This window comes from Chiloscyllium plagiosum, chromosome 20, assembly GCF_004010195.1.
Source record: "Chiloscyllium plagiosum isolate BGI_BamShark_2017 chromosome 20, ASM401019v2, whole genome shotgun sequence".
In the NCBI taxonomy this organism is placed as follows: Eukaryota; Metazoa; Chordata; class Chondrichthyes; order Orectolobiformes; family Hemiscylliidae; genus Chiloscyllium; species Chiloscyllium plagiosum.
In genome coordinates, this window is record NC_057729.1 from 42481128 (window position 1) to 42496411 (window position 15284).

Genomic DNA, 15284 nt, shown 5'->3' on the forward strand with positions numbered 1-15284 from the left:
TTTGGAAGGTGCTGACTAAGGACGCATTTGGCATTGTGGGGAAAACACAGAGGAATAAGATTAGTCGGGTAACTCTGTGAAAGAGCCAACAAAACAATGTAGGTCAAATTGGCTCCTGTGTGGTAAGATTTCCTGAGCTTACATAATATCACATCTTAACTGGGAAGAGTGTTCCTATAATTGTGTCACACTATTTCACTAACTGGCACAAAATCTATAAATGTATAAAATCACAGTGAGAACACTAAAAATGACTGAATTGCCTGACTGACTGCCATGCAGGGAAAGAACAAATTCACAGCAAGTTTCATCAGAAAGAGAAAAATCTTTATATATTGTAACACTCTTAACTTTAATAAAATCAAAAAAAGGGTTTCTAATTTCTACAACTTAAGCTATGCCCCTTCAGCACCCCAAATGCACACACACACTTAGTCATGATTAAGACAGTCAAAGACAAATGGTTTAACACATATATTGTGGGTGGAAAGAATATATACAGTGTGAACAAAATTGAAAGATCAGATCACAAGGTGGAAAGTTACTTTCTTAGTCCTTCCAATTATAGCGATTGTGGCAAGCCGTTGTCTGTACGAGGATGGTCATCCTTCAAGTCAGGTGGACTTAGATCTTTAAACAAAAGGAAAAAAAAGAATTGTGAATGCTGAAAGTCCGAACAAAAACAGAAATGGCTGTGAAAACTCAGCAGGCCTGGCAGCATCAGTAGAGAGAAAGCAGAGCTAATGTTTTGGGTATGGTGACCCTCCTTCAGAACAGAATCAGATATTTTTCTTTTAGAGTTCTTTCTTCTCAGCTTTCTTGTTTCTAATGTCTTGTTCCACATGTAAAGGTAGGAGGAGAGAGAATACTTTCCGTTTGCAAGTTCTGGACATTTCGTCTGCTCTGCTGCTCTTGGCAGTCACAACGCCTTGTTATACTCTGTAGCTTAACTCATCAGTTGTCTCTCTCATGCAGAAAATTTAACTCAAAAGATGGTTGATGCCACTCAGTTTCAAATTCTCCCTTGTAATGCTTCAAAAAGAACATTATCTCTCACAGCTCAACAATATTTATAGTTCTTGATTTTCAATTGCAAAACTTTACTGGTATTCTAATTTTACCAGATTTCCATGTCAGTTTATTGCCTCAGAAATGAAAAAATATGCAGTCTCTTACGAGTGATATTTAAAAAGCTTACCAATTCTTAATTATTATTACCTAAGGAGATTCTACTGCTTTTCCTTCTAAAATGCACCTCTTTCAGTAGAATTTCTACCATATAGAGTGTTAATTTCATCAGCCATTATAGTGCAATGCTGTAAAGTAAAGCTAATACAAAATGCATATTACAGAAGGTGAAGAATGCTTTGTGGAAATGGTGAAAAATTATTATTGCTTTTTGTATACTTGAAATCATTGAAAGCTATATTCAATATAGCATCATTTTTGAGGGATACTAAGTTATCAGAGCACCAACCTGGGTACCCAATTAGCAAATCGTTCTCAGATACAAATGAAGGAATTAGGAGCAAGAGTAGGATATTTAGCACCTTGAGCCTGCTCCACTATTCATTAAGATTATGGCTAATTCTAAACTCAAATTGCATTCCTGTCTACCCCTGATAACCTTTTAGCCCTTGCTAACAAGAATCTATCTACTTTTGCATTAACATTATTCAAGGGCACTGCTTCTTTCACATTTTCAGGAAGATAGTTCCGAAGATTCAAATTTCGCTTTATATCTGTTTTAAATGGGTGACCCTGAATTTTAAACAATGACTCATTGTTCGCTATTCTCCCATCCTCTCCACAGCTATCTTGTCAAGCCCCCTCAGGATTTTAATCAAATCACATCTTATCTTTCTAGACAACAGCAGGTACAAGCCTGCCTTGTCCCATCTTTTATCATAAGACAGTCCTCTCATTCCAGATATTAGTCTGGAAACCTTCTCTGAACCCCTCCAATAGTATTTTTTCCTTCTAAGGTGATTAATACAATGCTCCAGATGTGTTGTACTATATAACTGAAGCACAACCTCCCTACTTTGGTATTCAATTCCCCTCATGATAAATGATAACACTCTCTATTAGGTTTTGAATTGTTTGTTTTATGACTTAAGGAAGTTGGTACAAGAAGCAAGCAGCATTAGAAAATCCATATCAACAACAAAACTGACAAAATAAAAAGCCCACTTACCCATACAACCAGTAGAAAACTCACTTTCATCAGTTCAACAGTTTTGCTGAGTTTACTATTTTACTGCAAAAGTTTGTGGCGAAGTCTAAAACAACCGAACTTCACTGTTGTCACAGCAATTTGCTTTAATTTAGTCAGTTTTTAAATGGGAAATCACCAGGCCGTGAAGTTTTAAATTCCATTTGGGAGAGATTTTGGCAAATGTCTTAAACCAGATGCTAAATAAGCAAGATCGCTATTTAAAAAGAATATTACACAAGCCAGACTCGATCCATTTATTGTGAATCTTATGGGGATTTAATTTACACTGCAGACATTCAAGAACATATGTAAATTAATGTAATCATCTGATCCTAGCTGCAGATATTGTATTAAAAAATCTGTTATATTTGCTAAAATCAAAAGCAGTGCACACTTGTTGGAGAGATTCCCATTTAACCTTACTACAGGCAAAATGTTTGATGTTATGTCTGTGCACAGTATTGTGTTATTATCTATGTGGCAGGGGTTGAGCCTGTGGCTTAGTTGTGAACATTTCTTCTGCCTAGTCAGAGAAGTGTGAACTTCCATACACCTTTTCTTGGCAGGTATGGTGTATGAGAACGAGAGCGCTTGCTGTAAAGTTTGGGTGGTGTGTGCATACATGTGTGTTGCCACCAAAGCTCCTTCCAATATTCACATATCCAAGGGTTGTTCAGTAGTATATGGTGGAGGATGGACCAGAGATAAGCCTCAGAAGAAAATATCCATTTCTTTGATAGCAAATTGTAGCTCAGTAACTATGTACAGGTTGCATTAATCCTAAGATATATTAACTAATATTAAGATGACACAGGTAAAACATTTGGGTCTCCATTGAGAGTTCATGCCTGCACAAGTTGCCCAATGCTCCACCCAGAAGCTGTGTTATATATCGGAAGAGGAAGAGCTTCAGTTTAGCTCAGCTTAACCCTTTCATATCCATTACCTTATGCAAAACATTCAACATTCAGGAGGAAGGGTTCCATTCTGATGAAGGGTCACCTGATTTCTCTCTACAGATGCTGCCAGACCTATTGAGCTTTTTCAGCAATTTCTGTTTTTGATTTTGATTGACAGTATCCTCAGTTCTTTTGTTTTTTTTATCCAGACCCACTGAGCATGGGGGCACAAACCAGGATCAACTGTGACTACCCAATTATAGACTGGCATAAATACGAGAAATATTCACATTGCAGACAGCCAGTAAGTTCAAATTCTTCTATTACCTTACAATATTCAATATGGAACAGATTGGACTACCCTGTATTGTCACATGTACTCAAGTACAGGAGTACAGTGAAAAATTTTACAATGTGGCCTCTTATGGCCCCACCTTAGGTACAAGTATCGAGGTACAAATTTTAGATACAAAAGGGAATAAAAAGAAGAGTAGTTGCATTAATTTGTTTAAAAAATAAGTTAGAAATAAGACAAAGTTCAGGGATTAACATTACAGTCAGATAAAAATATTTCAAATAAACATTACATTGCAGCAGCTCAGCATACGGGCTTCCACGTGTGGTCTGACTGCCTGCACCAGACCCCAGTCCAGGAATATGCTTCTGGGGCTCCCCAGTTCTTCCATTACCCTAATACAGAAAGGGGGAAAGAAGAGGAGGTTAAAAACACAGGTGTAGTGAAGATTTAAAATGAGCCACATCCCTGTGTGACGCGAATAATAGATTTGAGAGAAAAGAAATAGGCTCAACAGGCTTGTTACAAATTTGGGGTCTGTATGAAATATTTTCTGAAGTTCGGCATCACTGGCCTTGCTCATGAACTGACTCCAAGAATTCCTCCAGCAGAAAAATCCATCAGGAGATTTGAAAGCGGGCTGTGCGCAGTAATAATACACTGGAGTCAACATTAACTGATTAAAACTGGGACTGACCACTCTTTAGGGGTAGGAGGTGCTGCCAGCATTGAGTGGTGACCAGTGCTTGGACAATAGGCAGTCCCTGATGACAATGTGCCATGGACACTAGCACTCTACCAAATCTGGGGATTTTAGATGGTCCTGTCTGGAAGGCCCCAGGAAGGAGTGTTCATGTTTTAAAAATTGGGTGTGACAGATAAAGGGATGAGGGGCTGCACCTGATTGTAACAGGGATCCTCCAAAGTATGTCCCTTACTTCCTGTTCAGTGAAAACTGCTGAGCTACTCACCATTCCCTTGCAGCTCGAACAATGGAACTGCAAGAACAGAGCCCACTTAAGGGCCTTAAATGCAAACAGGCTTCCTGACCTGCTGAATTTAGCTCCTATTAATATGGGATGGTGGTGGGCTGGTCATGACTGTAGCCCCGCCAATCCCAAACCTCCCCCCTCCCCCCAACACCATCTGAGATTATGTTGATGAAAACTTTTGGATACTATCATTTCACACATGAACAAGAATACAAACTGCTTATCTTTTTGATAAACACTCTGATGGGACAAGGCCAATTGTAAACTAATCATAGAGTCATAGAATCATAGAGATGTACAGCACGGAAACAGACCCTTCGGACCAACTTGTCCATGCCAACCAGATATCATAACCAAATCTAGTCCCATTTGCTAGCATTTGGTCAATATCCCTCCAAACCTTTCCTGTTCATATACCAATCCAGATGCCTTTTAAATGCTGTACCTCTACCAGCCTTCACCACTTCCTCTGGCAGCTGATTCCATTGATGCATCACACTCTGAGTGAAAATGTTGCTCCTTACGTCTCTTTTATATCTTTCCCCTCTTACCCTAAACCTATATCCTCTAGTCCTGGACTCCCCCACCCCAGGGAAAGATTAATTTTAGTCGATAGTTTATTTAATCTATAGGACAATGACTCATAACGGAGAAAATACAAAGGATATCATGCTATTGCCATTAACAAGCTAAAGGCACATCTCTAAAGTGCAATAGTCTGTCTCTCACATAGTGGGCTCAGACAGGAATCCAAATGTCTGAGTTTACCTGAATCCTCCTGAGATTAACTCCACAATTTGTACTCATCAGCATCATCTGGCTATTGCCATTTATACAGTCACCGAGACATCAGCTGGAGTATCTATTGATCGTAGAAGAATGGGGAGAGGAATGGGCAAGGGGTTGGCACTCAACAAGTATCCACTTCCCAACTTTGGCACCTCTCAATCAAACATTGAATTAAGGACACCTCGAGAAGCCAACAGGCAAATATACAGGTGTTCTCTTGTCGTAGGGCCTATGCAACAAGCCCCATTTCAGACATTAGGAGCAGGTACTTATCAAGATTTTCTAAGTATTCCTATTCTCTTACACCAAGAAGTATTTTAGTTATGAATTTTGCTGCACTGTCTCTACTGCCTCAGTATCCTCCCACTGGGGAGAGCCCAATGGGTGCAATTTACTGCTTCCTCCTGGGACTTGGTTGGAAGATGGAAGTGAGCCACATAAAAAGCACATGTGGAGAACCCATTACATTCTCTTCTATGCTGATAAATTCATGGGTGGAGAAGGTTGAGGGGTTCTCCCTCCCACTGGGCCGTTTCACACTCTTCAAGTGACTCCTATGTTCTGCCTCTATTGGTATTCTGTCAGGGCATGGAGCCATGCCATATGGGTAGACTGCAAGGTATACCCTGCTGGCATCCTGCTGATTTGGAAGAGGGTCCCTCTTGATTGTGCACCCTGGGCCCTATGAGGACACCCCAGCAGTAAGGGCCACCCTCACTCAAAGCACCTCATCTCGCACACTCCTCAACAAGGTTCTACATGACTGGTTTTGGCGGGCAGGCTCAAGTCACCTTCTTTGCAGGCTCCAAGACAGGATACTTCTCTGGACCTCCTGCAGCCCCACTCCTACTGTCACTGCTAGGATTGAAGAATTGCCAAGCAGTCAGATGACTGACAACACATGGGGGTAGGTGGGGGTAGGCTTTTCATCTGTAAAATCTCATGAACCCCAAAAACAGGCCGTTTAATGCCAGATCAGCATTTAGTTCCATTGTGACTCTTGGAAGTGACCACAATATGTGCCCCCAGCTTTCTATCCCACTATTTAGCCTTGCGTATGTCTCTTGGTGTTTTCATTTCAGCTTTCTAGCATCTGCAGTATTTTGCTTTTGAATCATTTGGAGTTTTTGAATGAGGTAATGGCCTCCCTATTGTCTATAACTGAAGAGAAATTATAGTTTGGATGGGCACCGAATACCCTCCAGAGGAGATCATTAAACTGGTATGAACAGAAAATGCTGGAGAAGCATCTGTGTGGAAAGGAGCAGAGTTAACATTTTGAGTTTGATATTACTCTCCATTGAGATTGTTCCCTAATTTAGATTCCAAAGCGTTCTGTTGGATTCAAGATGTTAATTTTGTTCTTGTCTCTATATTTGCTGCTAGACCTGCTGGTTTTCGCCAGCACTTTATGTTTGTATTTCAGATCTCCAGCATCCACAGCACTTTGCTTTCATTAAATTGGCCCCTTCGTCCCAGTCCCCCTTCTTTTCCCTCTGTCAAGTAAAAGTTGCTGAATCTTTGGGAATCTAATTTCATATCAAAAGCATATTGTAACTTAAACTAAACATCTTATCTTGGACACAGTATCAAAATTTAAAATGTCAAACTTCAGAACACTGATATCAATGTAGGCCCAGGAAGTATAGAATGCTACAAGCCAAATATAGAATTTTTAACCCTTAAAATCTTCACTAATGTTGTTATCCATGTGAGCCTCCTTAACTCACCCCATTCTACATCTTTAATGTTAGCTCAGCACAAATAATATTCTGCAGCTATTTTCTAAAAGCATTCTGCAACAAATAACGTTTGAGGGTTAAAAGTTATGTTGGCTGCACCACTTTGTAAATTGCTGCACATTTGCACCACATCCAAAATCACATTGAATTTTCTGTCAGGCTGAACATTTAACATTTTGTAGTCTCTTCTGATGCATTCAAGACTCTTATGTGAGGATTGTTGTAAAAAAATTCAGCCATCGACTAATGAAAAACTTGTGCCAAAGCAATTGTGTTCCTGAGAGCCAAGTGAATTTTTGTTTTCCATATCAAGGTCTTACATTGGGTTTACAACCGTCCATATTATTATCCCAATGTGCTGATCTCTGGAACCAAGCTTAGGAAAAACATCAAGATTGGGAACCAGTCTTATGTCTTGAAGATCAGACGGATTCTACAATTGCTCCTGGTATTCTAAGACACAAAAGAACTGCATTTTGTTAATTGTCTGAAAGGGCAATAATCCAACTTGGTTTAAATATTAAACTCCATGCAGGTTTTCTATTTCACCCTGAGGTATACTGCTTAGTTGTTTTCATGCTCCTCTCCATGCTGTATTGCGGCTCAGAGCAATTAATTTCTTGGCCATGACATTAAAAGAAAGAAAAAAGATAGATTTACAAAGTTCCTTTCAAAATCTCAAGATCTCCCAAAGTCAATTCAATCCTTTTGAAGTGCAGTCACTTTTATTGTGTATGAAACATGGCAATCAACTGTTCTCATCAAGCTCTTACAAATAGCTATCTGATTTTAGCCAGAATATCTGCTTTTTATTCCTGATGTTTGTTGAGGGATAAATATAGGCCATGGCAGAGAGCTTCTTGTTCATCTACTAAATATGAACATATTTTACACCCTCCTGATGATTGGGTCTCAGTTCAACATCTCACCTAAAGCACGGTTACTGACAATGTAGCACACACTCAGTACTACTCCGGATTGTGAACCCAGGCTTTGTGTTTGAGTCTCTGGAGTGGGACTTGGACCACTATCAACCTACCTCTCTCAAAGGTAACAGTATTGCATTGTGCCCTGGTTGACAATGCGGGAAGGAGATCTTTGTGTGTAACGTTGGCACATTCTCACCAGAAGGTTATCAAAAATAAGAACAGGGATGCTTCTCATGGCACATGTCAAATGGGGAATGTATCAATATTAGGAGTTTTAAAATTTCCGTTCAGTTTAAAGGATTATTTTCAGAAGCGGTCCAAATGAAGTTCAACAAAAAAAAAATCCCTGAGACAGCTGTGGATGAGGCACTTTCTAAAAAAAAAGTTCTTTATCTGGATTTCCACATCGTGATAGTAATACCTCATGAAGTCATTCTCGGTCCTCTCTCTACTCGTTTAATAGTAATAACACAATGTGGACCCAGCCTGTGAATTTAGCCATCTTATGAGTGAGACCAATCTGTTTCTGCTGATTACACTCATGGTAATGTTACAATTGGTTTTACCAGCGGCAGATGGAGGGGGATAGAAGGAGAGAGATATTAGCTGCTTTTATTACTGTGTTTGCTAAGTGAAACTATAATGCTTCACGTCACATAAGCATTAACTGGCCTCAAATCGATGGGATAAATAAGTTTTATAAATTAATCTTGGCAATTAAAGAGCTAAGTGATTTGCCTTTTTCCTCTTTGTCTTTACTTTTGTCTTTCTTTATTGCATTCCCTCATTGCTCATGGATGCAGAATGTATTAGCCTGGCAATATTAAATGCCTGATACAGCCATTGGCTGCAAAGAGAGTGAAAAAATTCCCTGCTCCAGTGCTGACATCATTCATAAGCACCACATCAGTCACACAAAACATAATTTAGTAAAACTTGCTAATCCTCTGTTGCTATTTTTAAATACTAGAATTAAATATGTTGGAACAGTTAAACCTCAAAATACAGAATAGTGCTAACTACGAATATGCTGCCACAAGTAACTCAGCAGGACTTGGATGGATTAGAAGACTGGTAAATAGATGTCAAATGAAATTTAATGTAGAAAAGTGGGAGATAGTACAGTGGGAAAAAGGAGAGGAAAGTGCACAAAGTTATTACACTTTTGAAGAAGTTTAATACAATAAGGAAACATTAAATTATTTAAATGTAGAGATCTTAAGAATTTGGAAAACTTGTATTCAAATGCAGATGTCTAGATCCTGAACTAGAGACCTCCCTTCTTCAAACTCTCCGTCAATCTCACCTCTCTTAAAACACTACTTAAAACCCACCTCTTTGACCAAGTATTTGCTCGCTGATCTATGACCTTATGTTGAGCCTTGATGCTAAATTTGTTTTATAGTCACTCATGTGAAGAGCCTTAGAACAAAGAACAAAGAAGATTTACAGCCCAGGAACAGGCCCTTCGGCCCTTCAAGCCTGAGCCGATTCAAATGTACTGTCTAAACCTGTCGGTGAATTCCTAAGCATTTGTATCCCTCTGTTCCCCACCTACTCAAGTATCTGTCCAGACGCATCTTAAATGAATCTACCATGCCTGCCTCTACCACCTCTGCTGGCAACACGTTCCAAACGCCCACCACCCTCTGTGTGAAGTACTTGCCGGGTGTATCCCCCTTAAACTTTCCACCTCTCACTTTGAAAGCGTGACCTCTCGTTATTGAATCCTTCACCCTGGGAAAAAGCTTGTTTCTATCCACCCTGTCCATATCCTTCATGATTTTGTAAACTTCAATCAAGTCTCCCCCAATCTCCTTTTTTCTAGTGAAATTAACCTAGCCTACTCAATCTCTCTTCATAGCTAGCACCTTCCATACCAGGCAACATCCTCGTAAACCTTCTCTGCACCCTCTCCAAAGCGTCCACATCCTTTTGGTAATGTGGCGACCAGAACTGTACACAGTATTCTAAATGCGGTCGAACCAATGTCTTGTACAATTTTAACATGACTTGCCAGCTCTTATACTCAATACCCCATCCAATGAAGGCAAGCATACTATATGCCTTCTTGACCACTCTATCCACCTGTGCAGCAACCTTCAGGGTACAATGGACCTGCACTCCCAGATCTGTCTGCCCATCAACTTTCCTCAAGGCTTTTCTATTCATTGTATAATTCGCTCTAGAATCAGTCTTGCCTAAATGCATCACCTCACATTTGTCTGGGTTGAAAGCCATCTGCCACTTTTCTGCCCAACTCTCCAGTCTATCTATATCCTCCTGTATTCTCTGACAGTCCCTTATGCTTTCTGCTACTCCCCCAATCTTTGTGTCATCTGCAAACTTGCTGATCATACCAATAGCGCCCTCTTCTAGATCATTTATGTATATTACAAACAACAGTAGCCCCAATACTGACCCCTGTGGAATACCACTGCTCAACTTTCTCCATTTCGAGAAACTCCCTTCAACTACTACTCTCTGTCTCCTGTTGCTCAACCAGTTCTTTATCTACCTAGCTACAACACCCTGCACACCATGTGACTTCATTTTCTCCATTAGTCTACAATGGGGAACCTTATCAAACGCCTTACTAAAGTCCATGTATATGACATCAACAGCCCTTCCTTCATCTAACAACTCGAAGAACTCTATTAAGTTTGTAAGGCACGATCTCCCCCGCACAAAACCATGTTGCCTATCACTGATAAGCTCATTCTTTTCCAAATATAAATAGATCCTATCTCTCTGTACCCTCTCCAGCAACTTCCCCACCACCGACGTCAGGCTCACTGGTCTGTAGTTATCCGGAATATCCCTACTACCCTTCTTGTACAGGGGGACAACATGAGCAACCGTCCAGTCCTCCGGCACCTCCCCTGTATTTAAGGATGCCACAAAGATATCTGTCAGGGCCCCAGCTATTTCCTCTCTCGCCTCCCTCAGCAACCTGGGATAAATCCCATCCAGTCCTGGGGATTTGTCCACCTTAGTAATCTCTAGCATACCCAACACTTCTTCACTACTTATGCCAATGTGATCCAGACTAATCAAACTTCTATCTCTAATCTCAACATTCATCATGTTCCTCTCCTCAGTGAACACTGATGCAAAGTAATCATTCAGAATCTCACCCATTCTCTCAGGTTCAGCACACAGCCTTCCTTCATTATCTTTTAATGGACCAATCCTTTCTCTAGTTACCCGCTTGCTTCTTATATAAGAATAAGACATGCCTATCCTGCACTATCTTTAACCTCTCTTTGAAAGCCTTCCACATCTCAAATGTGGACTTCCCTTCAAGTAGCTGTGTCCAATCCATATTTCCCAGCTCCTGCCTAATTTTGATATAATTGGCCTTGGCCCAGTTTAGTACTCTTCCCTTAGGACCACTCTCTTCTTTATCTCTGAGTATTCTAAAGCTTACAGAATTGTGGTCACTGTTCCCAAAGAAATCCCCCACCGCAACTTCTACCACCTGTCCTGACTCGTTCCCCAGTACCAGGTCCAATATGGCCCCTTCCCTCGTCGGACTATTGACATACTGCTCTAGAAAGCTCTCCTGGATGCTTCGTACTAATTCTACTCCATCCAGACCGCTGATGCAAAATGTATCCCAGTCAATGTTGGGAAAATTAAAATCTCCCATCACCTTTACCCTATTGCCTCTACATCTTTCCATAATCTGTTTACCTATTTGTTCTTCTACCTCACGCTCACTGTTGGTAGGTCTGTAATACAGCCCCAACAATGTAACTGCATCCTTCTTAGGATATTTTATCACATGAAGAATAGCCTACAAACATGTGGAGGTGCTGTTGTGCTAGACTGTATTTAAAATAGGCCATGATAAGAAAGCAAAAAGGTAACGTGAAATTTAGACAATTCAATGTAGCTGGACCATACTTAAGATGTTTTAATAGATTTTCATGGTAAGTGGGCATCACTGACAAGGCCCATATCTGTTGCATATCTCTAATTGCCCTTGGACTGAATGACTTGCTAGACCACTACAGTAGGCAGTTAAGAGCCAATCACATCGCTGTGCATTCAGAAACAAATGTAACCTCAACCAGGTAAGGATGGTCACGTTTGTGAACCATAGGGTTTTTTTGATAGCATTTAATATTAGTTTCACGGTCATCATGTTGAGACCTGCTTTATATTCCAGCTTGCTTTTTTCAATTAGCTAAACTTAAATTGCTCCAGACACCACAGTGTGATTTGATTTTAATACCATTGTTCCCAGCCTGAGCCCTGGATTATTAGTCCAGTGACATCAGCATAATGCTGCCACCTCCCCATAAACAATCCACTTGTGAATTCTTTACTTTGGAAAGAATATCAAGGACATAAGTAAAGATTCATTAAAATGATAAGAAAATCTGATATCGATATTCAAAATAATGATTGATTTTGACAATAGATAAAACAAGGAACATTCATCTAAAAATGGAGATTGGACTACTCACTTGTTTGCTAATGTGTAGCTGCTAACTATCCTCAGTTGTATGTACTGTAAGTCCTGCCTTGGAATGAATACTGAGAAAGAAAATCTAAATGTAAATGATATAAACTTGTGTCTGCAGCTATTTCAATAGCAGAGTAAATAAAACAGTTGGACACACCTGGGTGAGTCATCTCTGTATCTTCTGAGACATAACGCAGCACTCAGCACAACACGGAAGGTTAGGAGAATTTACATTTGAAGGGGATTGTTAGAACACAGAATACCTTACCAGGTGGGAACAGAAACCATAACAGATATTGAAAAAGAGCAGTGCGTTAATATCAGAAAGGTAACATTAGACACATTGATTATGAAGAATGTGTGCAAAGAAATTTTATTGAAGAGTTTCTGCAGATACTGTGGCCAGTTGGCCTCTTCCTGTGCTGTAGAATTCATGATTGTGAAACCCTGTAGTTCTGTTCCACCAATAAAAGTGTGGCAGATGCAGAACCCATCCCGTATTGTGTTGCATGGCTGAAGAGGCTGTTCTTGTCCACAGCAACAGCTGAGCAGCAACTGTCCATACCTATCCATGCAAATATCCGACTACACTATGACACCATGGTGACAGAGATGAGGCCTGGAATTTGCCCTATTAACCATTTATTCTTTTGTTTCTAGGGCTTCTTAAGGAGAACAATCAATTCCTCTGGTTTGGGTTTTCTTAGGCCTTCAGGGAAGCTGATGGTTGATATGAGGTGCAATGAGGTGAAAAGTCTTAGGCAGAGGGTAGAATCCTGCTAACTCCTTCCACTCCCACCCCGATGCTGCAGCATTAAACCCTCCCCACAATTCTTCCTTTCCAAGGGCTAGGCCAGAAATTTTGATGTTCAATGATTCTATCAGAGCATTGTCAAAGTTACATTCCAAAAAACACAGTTGCAATCTGACCTTATTACTCTAGATCTTTTACTAACTCAGAGATATTTTCTCTTATTCTGGCTAATGGCTTTTGAAATTCAACTTTGTGAAAGAGCAGTTATGACATTGTTTTGTCCATTTTAATTTTAGTTGCTTTTTATTTCTTTTCAGTTTTAGTTTACATTTAATCAGAATTTGTAGGCTGTTTAGGCCCAGTTATGGGGAATCAATGGGTTCTCACTACACTGTGCACCTTGCTATAATGTACTGTTTGGCTGGTTTCCAAATAGTACATTATAGTAACATCCTACTGTATTACTATAATTAATATGTACTTGAACTTTGCTTAGCTGGAACTTTCATGCTGGCTCCCTCAGTGCAAGAAATCTTGCAAATAGTTTCTAATTATATTGCATATTTAATTTTTTGCCTCACTGATCAAGAAGGTGCCATGTTTGATCTCTCTTTGTGCATAGTTGCAGTTCGTCTCAATGTCACCAACCTGGTAAAGTGGGGAAAAAGATCAACATGGCCAGGTAACTATCCTGATCACAATCCATTGACTGCGCTGGTAAATATTTTCCTGTCTGCCTTGCACAAGTAGGGAAGGGGTGGGAAGGGGGACAACTGGGAGGGATCAGAGTGAGTATTAAATCCCCATGTGCTCCTTTAACTCCTGGGACTATCTTATACCTAGCCAGTCAGCTGCCGACCAGAAACATGGGATTGAGTTTTCCAATTTGGAGTTAAATAGTTTGGTTTAGATTGATGGCGCCCAATCCACCATGCTCAGAGTGATTTTCCTTATGCAATTGTCTGCTCTGCATTTTATTAATTATTCAATGGGGTCTTGGCACCCTTGCTCAGGGAATCTTTCAAGCAGCAAAGGCAGGAGTGCTCATCACTGCCGTGACCTTCGGGCTTTCAATAGCTATGACGCCATTTTGAAGCCCAGCTGTTCACAATTTCATGCACTACAGGTAAGGAAGTGCCCCTCACACTGTGTCATCCAAGCCTCAGTAATCGGGACATGGCCCCAAGGAAAAAAGTGTTTGCCTCCCACTGTGCAGACAGAGACTTGGAAGCATCAGAGGTTGGGGCGGTAGAGGGGGACACAGTCTTTTATCTTGGGTCAGTGCAGACTCATCCATCTGGAGGAATGCCAAGCAATGTAAGAAAAAAGCTCAATGAGTTTCTCCACTCTGCAGCATAAGTGCCACCGTCTCCTCCTTCCTGATACCTCATCCTCCCTCTCTCTCTCGCTCTGCACCTTCAGCCCTCTCCTACCAAGCTTCATCCTTTACCACTCTTACAAATTATCCATAATATTTTCCCCACTTGATCTCAGCCACCCCAACTTCAGACATTGCCAATCCTGCAAGCTATCTGTGCTGCTTACTCAGTCAGCTGGGACACCTCCCCACCTGCACCACAAATACCAGTTGTGGCACCCTTCTTCATTTCCATTAAAACCTGCCCTTCTCTGTCTCATCCAGAATGAGAGGAGAAAGTGAGGACTGCAGATGCTGGAGATCAGAGCTGAAAATGTGTTGCTGGAAAAGTGCAGCAGGTCAGGCAGCATCCAAGGAGCAGGAGAATCGACGTTTCGGGCATGAGCACTTCTTCAGGAAGAAGGGCTCATGCCCAAAATGTCGATTCTCCTGCTCCTTGGATGCTGCCTGACCTGCTGCGCTTTTCCAGCAACACATTTTCAGCTCATTCTGAATGATAGGTTGGAAAGAGTCAAGATGTGTGATGGGCTGCCAGCATTAGGTTCCTCACATCATAAATGGAAATCATCCTGTCTTTTGATGGCCCCAAGTGGCTGACTGAGTTTGTCCAAGTCCTTGGAGTGTTTCTGGAGGCTTCCCTTAACTTCCTGCAGCACATTCCCTTTGCGAAGGCTATCTCACTTGACTTGACTAAAGACTGCTGACAAGCATGATAATTTTCTGGCTCTGTGCCTTCACTCATCAGCAAGGTAAGACAGAAGTATCCTGAACCTAGTATATCTGGCTGAGGGGGCAAATAACAAAAGATCATGTA

General features: G+C 40.8%; 1 long non-coding RNA gene across 3 annotated transcripts; it reads right to left on the reverse strand.

The window, feature by feature from the left end:
- Positions 1 to 377: 377 nt before the first annotated feature.
- LOC122559918 lies at positions 378 to 12391 on the reverse strand. 3 transcript variants are annotated; one of them, XR_006314601.1, is made up of 3 exons: positions 12340 to 12391; positions 3705 to 3807; positions 378 to 630 (listed from the first exon to the last, which is right to left on the reverse strand). It is a non-coding gene; the product is annotated as an uncharacterized LOC122559918 (long non-coding RNA). The 3 variants fall into 3 exon arrangements; XR_006314600.1 differs by lacking the exon at positions 12340 to 12391 and adding an exon at positions 7256 to 7376; XR_006314602.1 differs by lacking the exon at positions 12340 to 12391 and adding an exon at positions 4384 to 4444.
- Positions 12392 to 15284: the final 2893 nt, after the last annotated feature.